The sequence below is a fragment of the Eucyclogobius newberryi genome, unplaced genomic scaffold (genome assembly GCF_026437365.1).
Source record: "Eucyclogobius newberryi isolate DKJ021-1_F unplaced genomic scaffold, fEucNew1.0.hap1 SCAF_56, whole genome shotgun sequence".
In the NCBI taxonomy this organism is placed as follows: domain Eukaryota; kingdom Metazoa; phylum Chordata; class Actinopteri; order Gobiiformes; family Gobiidae; genus Eucyclogobius; species Eucyclogobius newberryi.
This window is the reverse complement of record NW_027316234.1, coordinates 363,537-373,191: the sequence shown is the minus strand read 5'-3', so window position 1 is coordinate 373,191 and position 9,655 is coordinate 363,537. Positions and strand designations below refer to the sequence as shown.

The 9,655-nt window shown below is 46.0% G+C and overlaps 24 non-coding genes and 12 pseudogenes across 24 annotated transcripts; all 36 read left to right on the top strand.

Moving 5' to 3' along the window:
- The first annotated feature begins 11 nt into the window (after positions 1–11).
- Positions 12–130, top strand: LOC140345498 (5S ribosomal RNA; annotated as a pseudogene).
- A 147-nt stretch (positions 131–277) lies between these two features.
- LOC140345101 (5S ribosomal RNA) lies at positions 278–396 on the top strand. Its single transcript, XR_011923763.1, has one exon. It is a non-coding gene; the product is annotated as a 5S ribosomal RNA (ribosomal RNA).
- Positions 397–542: 146 nt separating this feature from the next.
- LOC140345993 (5S ribosomal RNA) lies at positions 543–661 on the top strand. Its single transcript, XR_011924253.1, has one exon. It is a non-coding gene; the product is annotated as a 5S ribosomal RNA (ribosomal RNA).
- A 157-nt stretch (positions 662–818) lies between these two features.
- Positions 819–937, top strand: LOC140345100 (5S ribosomal RNA). The gene has a single exon (XR_011923762.1). It is a non-coding gene; the product is annotated as a 5S ribosomal RNA (ribosomal RNA).
- Positions 938–1,093: 156 nt separating this feature from the next.
- On the top strand, positions 1,094–1,212 carry LOC140345099 (5S ribosomal RNA). The gene has a single exon (XR_011923761.1). It is a non-coding gene; the product is annotated as a 5S ribosomal RNA (ribosomal RNA).
- Positions 1,213–1,358: 146 nt separating this feature from the next.
- Positions 1,359–1,477, top strand: LOC140345992 (5S ribosomal RNA). The gene has a single exon (XR_011924252.1). It is a non-coding gene; the product is annotated as a 5S ribosomal RNA (ribosomal RNA).
- A 158-nt stretch (positions 1,478–1,635) lies between these two features.
- On the top strand, positions 1,636–1,754 carry LOC140345098 (5S ribosomal RNA). Its single transcript, XR_011923760.1, has one exon. It is a non-coding gene; the product is annotated as a 5S ribosomal RNA (ribosomal RNA).
- Positions 1,755–1,900: 146 nt separating this feature from the next.
- LOC140345097 (5S ribosomal RNA) lies at positions 1,901–2,019 on the top strand. Its single transcript, XR_011923759.1, has one exon. It is a non-coding gene; the product is annotated as a 5S ribosomal RNA (ribosomal RNA).
- Positions 2,020–2,175: 156 nt separating this feature from the next.
- On the top strand, positions 2,176–2,294 carry LOC140345497 (5S ribosomal RNA; annotated as a pseudogene).
- A 147-nt stretch (positions 2,295–2,441) lies between these two features.
- LOC140345096 (5S ribosomal RNA) lies at positions 2,442–2,560 on the top strand. The gene has a single exon (XR_011923758.1). It is a non-coding gene; the product is annotated as a 5S ribosomal RNA (ribosomal RNA).
- A 147-nt stretch (positions 2,561–2,707) lies between these two features.
- On the top strand, positions 2,708–2,826 carry LOC140345095 (5S ribosomal RNA). Its single transcript, XR_011923757.1, has one exon. It is a non-coding gene; the product is annotated as a 5S ribosomal RNA (ribosomal RNA).
- Positions 2,827–2,972: 146 nt separating this feature from the next.
- On the top strand, positions 2,973–3,091 carry LOC140345495 (5S ribosomal RNA; annotated as a pseudogene).
- A 167-nt stretch (positions 3,092–3,258) lies between these two features.
- On the top strand, positions 3,259–3,377 carry LOC140345094 (5S ribosomal RNA). The gene has a single exon (XR_011923756.1). It is a non-coding gene; the product is annotated as a 5S ribosomal RNA (ribosomal RNA).
- Positions 3,378–3,523: 146 nt separating this feature from the next.
- LOC140345592 (5S ribosomal RNA) lies at positions 3,524–3,642 on the top strand (annotated as a pseudogene).
- Positions 3,643–3,798: 156 nt separating this feature from the next.
- LOC140345493 (5S ribosomal RNA) lies at positions 3,799–3,917 on the top strand (annotated as a pseudogene).
- Positions 3,918–4,064: 147 nt separating this feature from the next.
- Positions 4,065–4,183, top strand: LOC140345093 (5S ribosomal RNA). Its single transcript, XR_011923755.1, has one exon. It is a non-coding gene; the product is annotated as a 5S ribosomal RNA (ribosomal RNA).
- A 146-nt stretch (positions 4,184–4,329) lies between these two features.
- LOC140345492 (5S ribosomal RNA) lies at positions 4,330–4,448 on the top strand (annotated as a pseudogene).
- Positions 4,449–4,615: 167 nt separating this feature from the next.
- Positions 4,616–4,734, top strand: LOC140345092 (5S ribosomal RNA). The gene has a single exon (XR_011923754.1). It is a non-coding gene; the product is annotated as a 5S ribosomal RNA (ribosomal RNA).
- Positions 4,735–4,880: 146 nt separating this feature from the next.
- Positions 4,881–4,999, top strand: LOC140345491 (5S ribosomal RNA; annotated as a pseudogene).
- A 166-nt stretch (positions 5,000–5,165) lies between these two features.
- LOC140345090 (5S ribosomal RNA) lies at positions 5,166–5,284 on the top strand. Its single transcript, XR_011923752.1, has one exon. It is a non-coding gene; the product is annotated as a 5S ribosomal RNA (ribosomal RNA).
- A 146-nt stretch (positions 5,285–5,430) lies between these two features.
- LOC140345089 (5S ribosomal RNA) lies at positions 5,431–5,549 on the top strand. The gene has a single exon (XR_011923751.1). It is a non-coding gene; the product is annotated as a 5S ribosomal RNA (ribosomal RNA).
- A 146-nt stretch (positions 5,550–5,695) lies between these two features.
- On the top strand, positions 5,696–5,814 carry LOC140345088 (5S ribosomal RNA). The gene has a single exon (XR_011923750.1). It is a non-coding gene; the product is annotated as a 5S ribosomal RNA (ribosomal RNA).
- A 146-nt stretch (positions 5,815–5,960) lies between these two features.
- LOC140345990 (5S ribosomal RNA) lies at positions 5,961–6,079 on the top strand. The gene has a single exon (XR_011924251.1). It is a non-coding gene; the product is annotated as a 5S ribosomal RNA (ribosomal RNA).
- A 167-nt stretch (positions 6,080–6,246) lies between these two features.
- On the top strand, positions 6,247–6,365 carry LOC140345490 (5S ribosomal RNA; annotated as a pseudogene).
- Positions 6,366–6,511: 146 nt separating this feature from the next.
- Positions 6,512–6,630, top strand: LOC140345989 (5S ribosomal RNA). The gene has a single exon (XR_011924250.1). It is a non-coding gene; the product is annotated as a 5S ribosomal RNA (ribosomal RNA).
- Positions 6,631–6,797: 167 nt separating this feature from the next.
- On the top strand, positions 6,798–6,916 carry LOC140345489 (5S ribosomal RNA; annotated as a pseudogene).
- Positions 6,917–7,062: 146 nt separating this feature from the next.
- LOC140345988 (5S ribosomal RNA) lies at positions 7,063–7,181 on the top strand. Its single transcript, XR_011924249.1, has one exon. It is a non-coding gene; the product is annotated as a 5S ribosomal RNA (ribosomal RNA).
- Positions 7,182–7,339: 158 nt separating this feature from the next.
- On the top strand, positions 7,340–7,458 carry LOC140345201 (5S ribosomal RNA; annotated as a pseudogene).
- A 146-nt stretch (positions 7,459–7,604) lies between these two features.
- LOC140345986 (5S ribosomal RNA) lies at positions 7,605–7,723 on the top strand. Its single transcript, XR_011924247.1, has one exon. It is a non-coding gene; the product is annotated as a 5S ribosomal RNA (ribosomal RNA).
- Positions 7,724–7,879: 156 nt separating this feature from the next.
- On the top strand, positions 7,880–7,998 carry LOC140345488 (5S ribosomal RNA; annotated as a pseudogene).
- Positions 7,999–8,144: 146 nt separating this feature from the next.
- LOC140345985 (5S ribosomal RNA) lies at positions 8,145–8,263 on the top strand. Its single transcript, XR_011924246.1, has one exon. It is a non-coding gene; the product is annotated as a 5S ribosomal RNA (ribosomal RNA).
- Positions 8,264–8,421: 158 nt separating this feature from the next.
- Positions 8,422–8,540, top strand: LOC140345087 (5S ribosomal RNA). Its single transcript, XR_011923749.1, has one exon. It is a non-coding gene; the product is annotated as a 5S ribosomal RNA (ribosomal RNA).
- Positions 8,541–8,686: 146 nt separating this feature from the next.
- LOC140384378 (5S ribosomal RNA) lies at positions 8,687–8,805 on the top strand. Its single transcript, XR_011933049.1, has one exon. It is a non-coding gene; the product is annotated as a 5S ribosomal RNA (ribosomal RNA).
- A 146-nt stretch (positions 8,806–8,951) lies between these two features.
- Positions 8,952–9,070, top strand: LOC140345984 (5S ribosomal RNA). The gene has a single exon (XR_011924245.1). It is a non-coding gene; the product is annotated as a 5S ribosomal RNA (ribosomal RNA).
- Positions 9,071–9,237: 167 nt separating this feature from the next.
- Positions 9,238–9,356, top strand: LOC140345487 (5S ribosomal RNA; annotated as a pseudogene).
- Positions 9,357–9,502: 146 nt separating this feature from the next.
- LOC140345983 (5S ribosomal RNA) lies at positions 9,503–9,621 on the top strand. The gene has a single exon (XR_011924244.1). It is a non-coding gene; the product is annotated as a 5S ribosomal RNA (ribosomal RNA).
- Positions 9,622–9,655: the final 34 nt, after the last annotated feature.

Here is a 9,655-nt window from a genome sequence, read left to right as displayed (position 1 = left end):
TGGAACATTTCGCTCACGGCCATACCACCCTGGACCAGCCCGATCTCGTTTGATCTCGGAAGCCAAGCGGGGTTGGGCCTTGTTAGTACTTGGATGGAACACCGCCTGGGAATACCAGGTGCTGTGAGCATTTTCACACTTTTTCACCCGTCAAAAAAAAAAAGAAGAAGTTTTTCATTGAGATATCCCAATTTTGACCGAGCAAGTGGCGTGAAGGTACTCTTCACGAAAAGACAGTGTTTGATATAAAAAAGGCCGTTTTGACCTGGAACATTTCGCTCACGGCCATACCACCCTGGACCAGCCCGATCTCGTTTGATCTCGGAAGCCAAGCGGGGTTGGGCCTTGTTAGTACTTGGATGGGAGACCGCCTGGGAATACCAGGTGCTGTGAGCATTTTCACACTTTTTCACCCGTCAAAAAAAAAAAAAGAAGTTTTTCATTGAGATATCCCAATTTTGACCGAGCAAGTGGCGTGAAGGTACTCTTCACGAAAAGACAGTGTTTGATATAAAAAAGGCCGTTTTGACCTGGAACATTTCGCTCACGGCCATACCACCCTGGACCAGCCCGATCTCGTCTGATCTCGGAAGCCAAGCAGGGTTGGGCCTGGTTAGTACTTGGATGGGAGACCGCCTGGGAATACCAGGTGCTGTGAGCATTTTCACACTTTTTCACCTGTCAAAAAAAAAAAAAAAAAAAAAAAAGAAGTTTTTCATTGAGATATCCCAATTTTGACCGAGCAAGTGGCGTGAAGGTACTCTTCACGAAAAGACAGTGTTTGATATAAAAAAGGCCGTTTTGACCTGGAACATTTCGCTCACGGCCATACCACCCTGGACCAGCCCGATCTCGTTTGATCTCGGAAGCCAAGCGGGGTTGGGCCTTGTTAGTACTTGGATGGGAGACCGCCTGGGAATACCAGGTGCTGTGAGCATTTTCACACTTTTTCACCCGTCAAAAAAAAAAAAAGAAGTTTTTCATTGAGATATCCCAATTTTGACCGAGCAAGTGGCGTGAAGGTACTCTTCACGAAAAGACAGTGTTTGATGCAAAAAAAGCCATTTATACGAGTTTTGACCTGGAACATTTCGCTCACGGCCATACCACCCTGGACCAGCCCGATCTCGTTTGATCTCGGAAGCCAAGCGGGGTTGGGCCTTGTTAGTACTTGGATGGGAGACCGCCTGGGAATACCAGGTGCTGTGAGCATTTTCACACTTTTTCACCCGTCAAAAAAAAAAAAAGAAGTTTTTCATTGAGATATCCCAATTTTGACCGAGCAAGTGGCGTGAAGGTACTCTTCACGAAAAGACAGTGTTTGATATAAAAAAGGCCGTTTTGACCTGGAACATTTCGCTCACGGCCATACCACCCTGGACCAGCCCGATCTCGTCTGATCTCGGAAGCCAAGCAGGGTTGGGCCTGGTTAGTACTTGGATGGGAGACCGCCTGGGAATACCAGGTGCTGTGAGCATTTTCACACTTTTTCACCTGTCAAAAAAAAAAAAAAAAAAAAAAAAAGAAGTTTTTCATTGAGATATCCCAATTTTGACCGAGCAAGTGGCGTGAAGGTACTCTTCACGAAAAGACAGTGTTTGATATAAAAAAGGCCGTTTTGACCTGGAACATTTCGCTCACGGCCATACCACCCTGGACCAGCCCGATCTCGTTTGATCTCGGAAGCCAAGCGGGGTTGGGCCTTGTTAGTACTTGGATGGGAGACCGCCTGGGAATACCAGGTGCTGTGAGCATTTTCACACTTTTTCACCCGTCAAAAAAAAAAAAAGAAGTTTTTCATTGAGATATCCCAATTTTGACCGAGCAAGTGGCGTGAATGTACTCTTCACGAAAAGACAGTGTTTGATATAAAAAAGGCCGTTTTGACCTGGAACATTTCGCTCACGGCCATACCACCCTGGACCAGCCCGATCTCGTTTGATCTCGGAAGCCAAGCGGGGTTGGGCCTTGTTAGTACTTGGATGGGAGACCGCCTGGGAATACCAGGTGCTGTGAGCATTTTCACACCTTTTCACCCGTCAAAAAAAAAAAAAGAAGTTTTTCATTGAGATATCCCAATTTTGACCGAGCAAGTGGCGTGAAGGTACTCTTCACGAAAAGACAGTGTTTGATGCAAAAAAAGCCATTTATACGAGTTTTGACCTGGAACATTTCGCTCACGGCCATACCACCCTGGACCAGCCCGATCTCGTTTGATCTCGGAAGCCAAGCGGGGTTGGGCCTTGTTAGTACTTGGATGGAACACCGCCTGGGAATACCAGGTGCTGTGAGCATTTTCACACTTTTTCACCCGTCAAAAAAAAAAAGAAGAAGTTTTTCATTGAGATATCCCAATTTTGACCGAGCAAGTGGCGTGAAGGTACTCTTCACGAAAAGACAGTGTTTGATATAAAAAAGGCCGTTTTGACCTGGAACATTTCGCTCACGGCCATACCACCCTGGACCAGCCCGATCTCGTTTGATCTCGGAAGCCAAGCGGGGTTGGGCCTTGTTAGTACTTGGATGGGAGACCGCCTGGGAATACCAGGTGCTGTGAGCATTTTCACACTTTTTCACCCGTCAAAAAAAAAAAGAAGAAGTTTTTCATTGAGATATCCCAATTTTGACCGAGCAAGTGGCGTGAAGGTACTCTTCACGAAAAGACAGTGTTTGATATAAAAAAGGCCGTTTTGACCTGGAACATTTCGCTCACGGCCATACCACCCTGGACCAGCCCGATCTCGTTTGATCTCGGAAGCCAAGCGGGGTTGGGCCTTGTTAGTACTTGGATGGGAGACCGCCTGGGAATACCAGGTGCTGTGAGCATTTTCACACTTTTTCACCCGTCAAAAAAAAAAAAAGAAGTTTTTCATTGAGATATCCCAATTTTGACCGAGCAAGTGGCGTGAAGGTACTCTTCACGAAAAGACAGTGTTTGATATAAAAAAGGCCGTTTTGACCTGGAACATTTCGCTCACGGCCATACCACCCTGGACCAGCCCGATCTCGTTTGATCTCGGAAGCCAAGCGGGGTTGGGCCTTGTTAGTACTTGGATGGAACACCGCCTGGGAATACCAGGTGCTGTGAGCATTTTCACACTTTTTCACCTGTCAAAAAAAAAAAAAAAAAAAAAAAAGAAGTTTTTCATTGAGATATCCCAATTTTGACCGAGCAAGTGGCGTGAAGGTACTCTTCACGAAAAGACAGTGTTTGATGCAAAAAAAGCCATTTATACGAGTTTTGACCTGGAACATTTCGCTCACGGCCATACCACCCTGGACCAGCCCGATCTCGTTTGATCTCGGAAGCCAAGCGGGGTTGGGCCTTGTTAGTACTTGGATGGGAGACCGCCTGGGAATACCAGGTGCTGTGAGCATTTTCACACTTTTTCACCCGTCAAAAAAAAAAAAAGAAGTTTTTCATTGAGATATCCCAATTTTGACCGAGCAAGTGGCGTGAAGGTACTCTTCACGAAAAGACAGTGTTTGATATAAAAAAGGCCGTTTTGACCTGGAACATTTCGCTCACGGCCATACCACCCTGGACCAGCCCGATCTCGTTTGATCTCGGAAGCCAAGCGGGATTGGGCCTTGTTAGTACTTGGATGGAACACCGCCTGGGAATACCAGGTGCTGTGAGCATTTTCACACTTTTTCACCCGTCAAAAAAAAAAAAAGAAGTTTTTCATTGAGATATCCCAATTTTGACCGAGCAAGTGGCGTGAAGGTACTCTTCACGAAAAGACAGTGTTTGATGCAAAAAAAGCCATTTATACGAGTTTTGACCTGGAACATTTCGCTCACGGCCATACCACCCTGGACCAGCCCGATCTCGTTTGATCTCGGAAGCCAAGCGGGGTTGGGCCTTGTTAGTACTTGGATGGAACACCGCCTGGGAATACCAGGTGCTGTGAGCATTTTCACACTTTTTCACCCGTCAAAAAAAAAAAGAAGAAGTTTTTCATTGAGATATCCCAATTTTGACCGAGCAAGTGGCGTGAAGGTACTCTTCACGAAAAGACAGTGTTTGATATAAAAAAGGCCGTTTTGACCTGGAACATTTCGCTCACGGCCATACCACCCTGGACCAGCCCGATCTCGTTTGATCTCGGAAGCCAAGCGGGGTTGGGCCTTGTTAGTACTTGGATGGGAGACCGCCTGGGAATACCAGGTGCTGTGAGCATTTTCACACTTTTTCACCCGTCAAAAAAAAAAAAAGAAGTTTTTCATTGAGATATCCCAATTTTGACCGAGCAAGTGGCGTGAAGGTACTCTTCACGAAAAGACAGTGTTTGATATAAAAAAGGCCGTTTTGACCTGGAACATTTCGCTCACGGCCATACCACCCTGGACCAGCCCGATCTCGTTTGATCTCGGAAGCCAAGCGGGGTTGGGCCTTGTTAGTACTTGGATGGAACACCGCCTGGGAATACCAGGTGCTGTGAGCATTTTCACACTTTTTCACCTGTCAAAAAAAAAAAAAAAAAAAAAAAAGAAGTTTTTCATTGAGATATCCCAATTTTGACCGAGCAAGTGGCGTGAAGGTACTCTTCACGAAAAGACAGTGTTTGATGCAAAAAAAGCCATTTATACGAGTTTTGACCTGGAACATTTCGCTCACGGCCATACCACCCTGGACCAGCCCGATCTCGTTTGATCTCGGAAGCCAAGCGGGGTTGGGCCTTGTTAGTACTTGGATGGGAGACCGCCTGGGAATACCAGGTGCTGTGAGCATTTTCACACTTTTTCACCCGTCAAAAAAAAAAAAAGAAGTTTTTCATTGAGATATCCCAATTTTGACCGAGCAAGTGGCGTGAAGGTACTCTTCACGAAAAGACAGTGTTTGATATAAAAAAGGCCGTTTTGACCTGGAACATTTCGCTCACGGCCATACCACCCTGGACCAGCCCGATCTCGTTTGATCTCGGAAGCCAAGCGGGGTTGGGCCTTGTTAGTACTTGGATGGAACACCGCCTGGGAATACCAGGTGCTGTGAGCATTTTCACACTTTTTCACCTGTCAAAAAAAAAAAAAAAAAAAAAAAGAAGTTTTTCATTGAGATATCCCAATTTTGACCGAGCAAGTGGCGTGAAGGTACTCTTCACGAAAAGACAGTGTTTGATGCAAAAAAAGCCATTTATACGAGTTTTGACCTGGAACATTTCGCTCACGGCCATACCACCCTGGACCAGCCCGATCTCGTTTGATCTCGGAAGCCAAGCGGGGTTGGGCCTTGTTAGTACTTGGATGGGAGACCGCCTGGGAATACCAGGTGCTGTGAGCATTTTCACACTTTTTCACCCGTCAAAAAAAAAAAAAGAAGTTTTTCATTGAGATATCCCAATTTTGACCGAGCAAGTGGCGTGAAGGTACTCTTCACGAAAAGACAGTGTTTGATATAAAAAAGGCCGTTTTGACCTGGAACATTTCGCTCACGGCCATACCACCCTGGACCAGCCCGATCTCGTTTGATCTCGGAAGCCAAGCGGGGTTGGGCCTTGTTAGTACTTGGATGGGAGACCGCCTGGGAATACCAGGTGCTGTGAGCATTTTCACACTTTTTCACCCGTCAAAAAAAAAAAAAGAAGTTTTTCATTGAGATATCCCAATTTTGACCGAGCAAGTGGCGTGAAGGTACTCTTCACGAAAAGACAGTGTTTGATATAAAAAAGGCCGTTTTGACCTGGAACATTTCGCTCACGGCCATACCACCCTGGACCAGCCCGATCTCGTTTGATCTCGGAAGCCAAGCGGGGTTGGGCCTTGTTAGTACTTGGATGGGAGACCGCCTGGGAATACCAGGTGCTGTGAGCATTTTCACACTTTTTCACCCGTCAAAAAAAAAAGAAGAAGTTTTTCATTGAGATATCCCAATTTTGACCGAGCAAGTGGCGTGAAGGTACTCTTCACGAAAAGACAGTGTTTGATATAAAAAAGGCCGTTTTGACCTGGAACATTTCGCTCACGGCCATACCACCCTGGACCAGCCCGATCTCGTCTGATCTCGGAAGCCAAGCAGGGTTGGGCCTGGTTAGTACTTGGATGGGAGACCGCCTGGGAATACCAGGTGCTGTGAGCATTTTCACACTTTTTCACCTGTCAAAAAAAAAAAAAAAAAAAAAAAAGAAGTTTTTCATTGAGATATCCCAATTTTGACCGAGCAAGTGGCGTGAAGGTACTCTTCACGAAAAGACAGTGTTTGATGCAAAAAAAGCCATTTATACGAGTTTTGACCTGGAACATTTCGCTCACGGCCATACCACCCTGGACCAGCCCGATCTCGTTTGATCTCGGAAGCCAAGCGGGGTTGGGCCTTGTTAGTACTTGGATGGAACACCGCCTGGGAATACCAGGTGCTGTGAGCATTTTCACACTTTTTCACCCGTCAAAAAAAAAAAAAGAAGTTTTTCATTGAGATATCCCAATTTTGACCGAGCAAGTGGCGTGAAGGTACTCTTCACGAAAAGACAGTGTTTGATATAAAAAAGGCCGTTTTGACCTGGAACATTTCGCTCACGGCCATACCACCCTGGACCAGCCCGATCTCGTCTGATCTCGGAAGCCAAGCAGGGTTGGGCCTGGTTAGTACTTGGATGGGAGACCGCCTGGGAATACCAGGTGCTGTGAGCATTTTCACACTTTTTCACCTGTCAAAAAAAAAAAAAAAAAAAAAAAAGAAGTTTTTCATTGAGATATCCCAATTTTGACCGAGCAAGTGGCGTGAAGGTACTCTTCACGAAAAGACAGTGTTTGATGCAAAAAAAGCCATTTATACGAGTTTTGACCTGGAACATTTCGCTCACGGCCATACCACCCTGGACCAGCCCGATCTCGTTTGATCTCGGAAGCCAAGCGGGGTTGGGCCTTGTTAGTACTTGGATGGAACACCGCCTGGGAATACCAGGTGCTGTGAGCATTTTCACACTTTTTCACCCGTCAAAAAAAAAAAAAGAAGTTTTTCATTGAGATATCCCAATTTTGACCGAGCAAGTGGCGTGAAGGTACTCTTCACGAAAAGACAGTGTTTGATATAAAAAAGGCCGTTTTGACCTGGAACATTTCGCTCACGGCCATACCACCCTGGACCAGCCCGATCTCGTCTGATCTCGGAAGCCAAGCAGGGTTGGGCCTGGTTAGTACTTGGATGGGAGACCGCCTGGGAATACCAGGTGCTGTGAGCATTTTAACACTTTTTCACCTGTCAAAAAAAAAAAAAAAAAAAAAAAAAGAAGTTTTTCATTGAGATATCCCAATTTTGACCGAGCAAGTGGCGTGAAGGTACTCTTCACGAAAAGACAGTGTTTGATATAAAAAAGGCCGTTTTGACCTGGAACATTTCGCTCACGGCCATACCACCCTGGACCAGCCCGATCTCGTTTGATCTCGGAAGCCAAGCGGGGTTGGGCCTTGTTAGTACTTGGATGGGAGACCGCCTGGGAATACCAGGTGCTGTTAGCATTTTCACACTTTTTCACCCGTCAAAAAAAAAAAAAGAAGTTTTTCATTGAGATATCCCAATTTTGACCGAGCAAGTGGCGTGAAGGTACTCTTCACGAAAAGACAGTGTTTGATATAAAAAAGGCCGTTTTGTCCTGGAACATTTCGCTCACGGCCATACCACCCTGGACCAGCCCGATCTCGTCTGATCTCGGAAGCCAAGCAGGGTTGGGCCTGGTTAGTACTTGGATGGGAGACCGCCTGGGAATACCAGGTGCTGTGAGCATTTTCACACTTTTTCACCTGTCAAAAAAAAAAAAAAAAAAAAAAAGAAGTTTTTCATTGAGATATCCCAATTTTGACCGAGCAAGTGGCGTGAAGGTACTCTTCACGAAAAGACAGTGTTTGATATAAAAAAGGCCGTTTTGACCTGGAACATTTCGCTCACGGCCATACCACCCTGGACCAGCCCGATCTCGTTTGATCTCGGAAGCCAAGCGGGGTTGGGCCTTGTTAGTACTTGGATGGAACACCGCCTGGGAATACCAGGTGCTGTGAGCATTTTCACACTTTTTCACCCGTCAAAAAAAAAAAAAGAAGTTTTTCATTGAGATATCCCAATTTTGACCGAGCAAGTGGCGTGAAGGTACTCTTCACGAAAAGACAGTGTTTGATATAAAAAAGGCCGTTTTGACCTGGAACATTTCGCTCACGGCCATACCACCCTGGACCAGCCCGATCTCGTCTGATCTCGGAAGCCAAGCAGGGTTGGGCCTGGTTAGTACTTGGATGGGAGACCGCCTGGGAATACCAGGTGCTGTGAGCATTTTCACACTTTTTCACCTGTCAAAAAAAAAAAAAAAAAAAAAAAAAGAAGTTTTTCATTGAGATATCCCAATTTTGACCGAGCAAGTGGCGTGAAGGTACTCTTCACGAAAAGACAGTGTTTGATATAAAAAAGGCCGTTTTGACCTGGAACATTTCGCTCACGGCCATACCACCCTGGACCAGCCCGATCTCGTTTGATCTCGGAAGCCAAGCGGGGTTGGGCCTTGTTAGTACTTGGATGGGAGACCGCCTGGGAATACCAGGTGCTGTGAGCATTTTCACACTTTTTCACCCGTCAAAAAAAAAAAAAGAAGTTTTTCATTGAGATATCCCAATTTTGACCGAGCAAGTGGCGTGAAGGTACTCTTCACGAAAAGACAGTGTTTGATATAAAAAAGGCCGTTTTGACCTGGAACATTTCGCTCACGGCCATACCACCCTGGACCAGCCCGATCTCGTTTGATCTCGGAAGCCAAGCGGGGTTGGGCCTTGTTAGTACTTGGATGGGAGACCGCCTGGGAATACCAGGTGCTGTGAGCATTTTCACACTTTTTCACCCGTCAAAAAAAAAAGAAGAAGTTTTTCATTGAGATATCCCAATTTTGACCGAGCAAGTGGCGTGAAGGTACTCTTCACGAAAAGACAGTGTTTGATATAAAAAAGGCCGTTTTGACCTGGAACATTTCGCTCACGGCCATACCACCCTGGACCAGCCCGATCTCGTCTGATCTCGGAAGCCAAGCAGGGTTGGGCCTGGTTAGTACTTGGATGGGAGACCGCCTGGGAATACCAGGTGCTGTGAGCATTTTCACACTTTTTCACCTGTCAAAAAAAAAAAAAAAAAAAAAAAAGAAGTTTTTCATTGAGATATCCCAATTTTGACCGAGCAAGTGGCGTGAAGGTACTCTTCACGAAAAGACAGTGTTTGATGCAAAAAAAGCCATTTATACGAGTTTTGACCTGGAACATTTCGCTCACGGCCATACCACCCTGGACCAGCCCGATCTCGTTTGATCTCGGAAGCCAAGCGGGGTTGGGCCTTGTTAGTACTTGGATGGAACACCGCCTGGGAATACCAGGTGCTGTGAGCATTTTCACACTTTTTCACCCGTCAAAAAAAAAAAAAGAAGTTTTTCATTGAGATATCCCAATTTTGACCGAGCAAGTGGCGTGAAGGTACTCTTCACGAAAAGACAGTGTTTGATATAAAAAAGGCCGTTTTGACCTGGAACATTTCGCTCACGGCCATACCACCCTGGACCAGCCCGATCTCGTCTGATCTCGGAAGCCAAGCAGGGTTGGGCCTGGTTAGTACTTGGATGGGAGACCGCCTGGGAATACCAGGTGCTGTGAGCATTTTAACACTTTTTCACCTGTCAAAAAAAAAAAA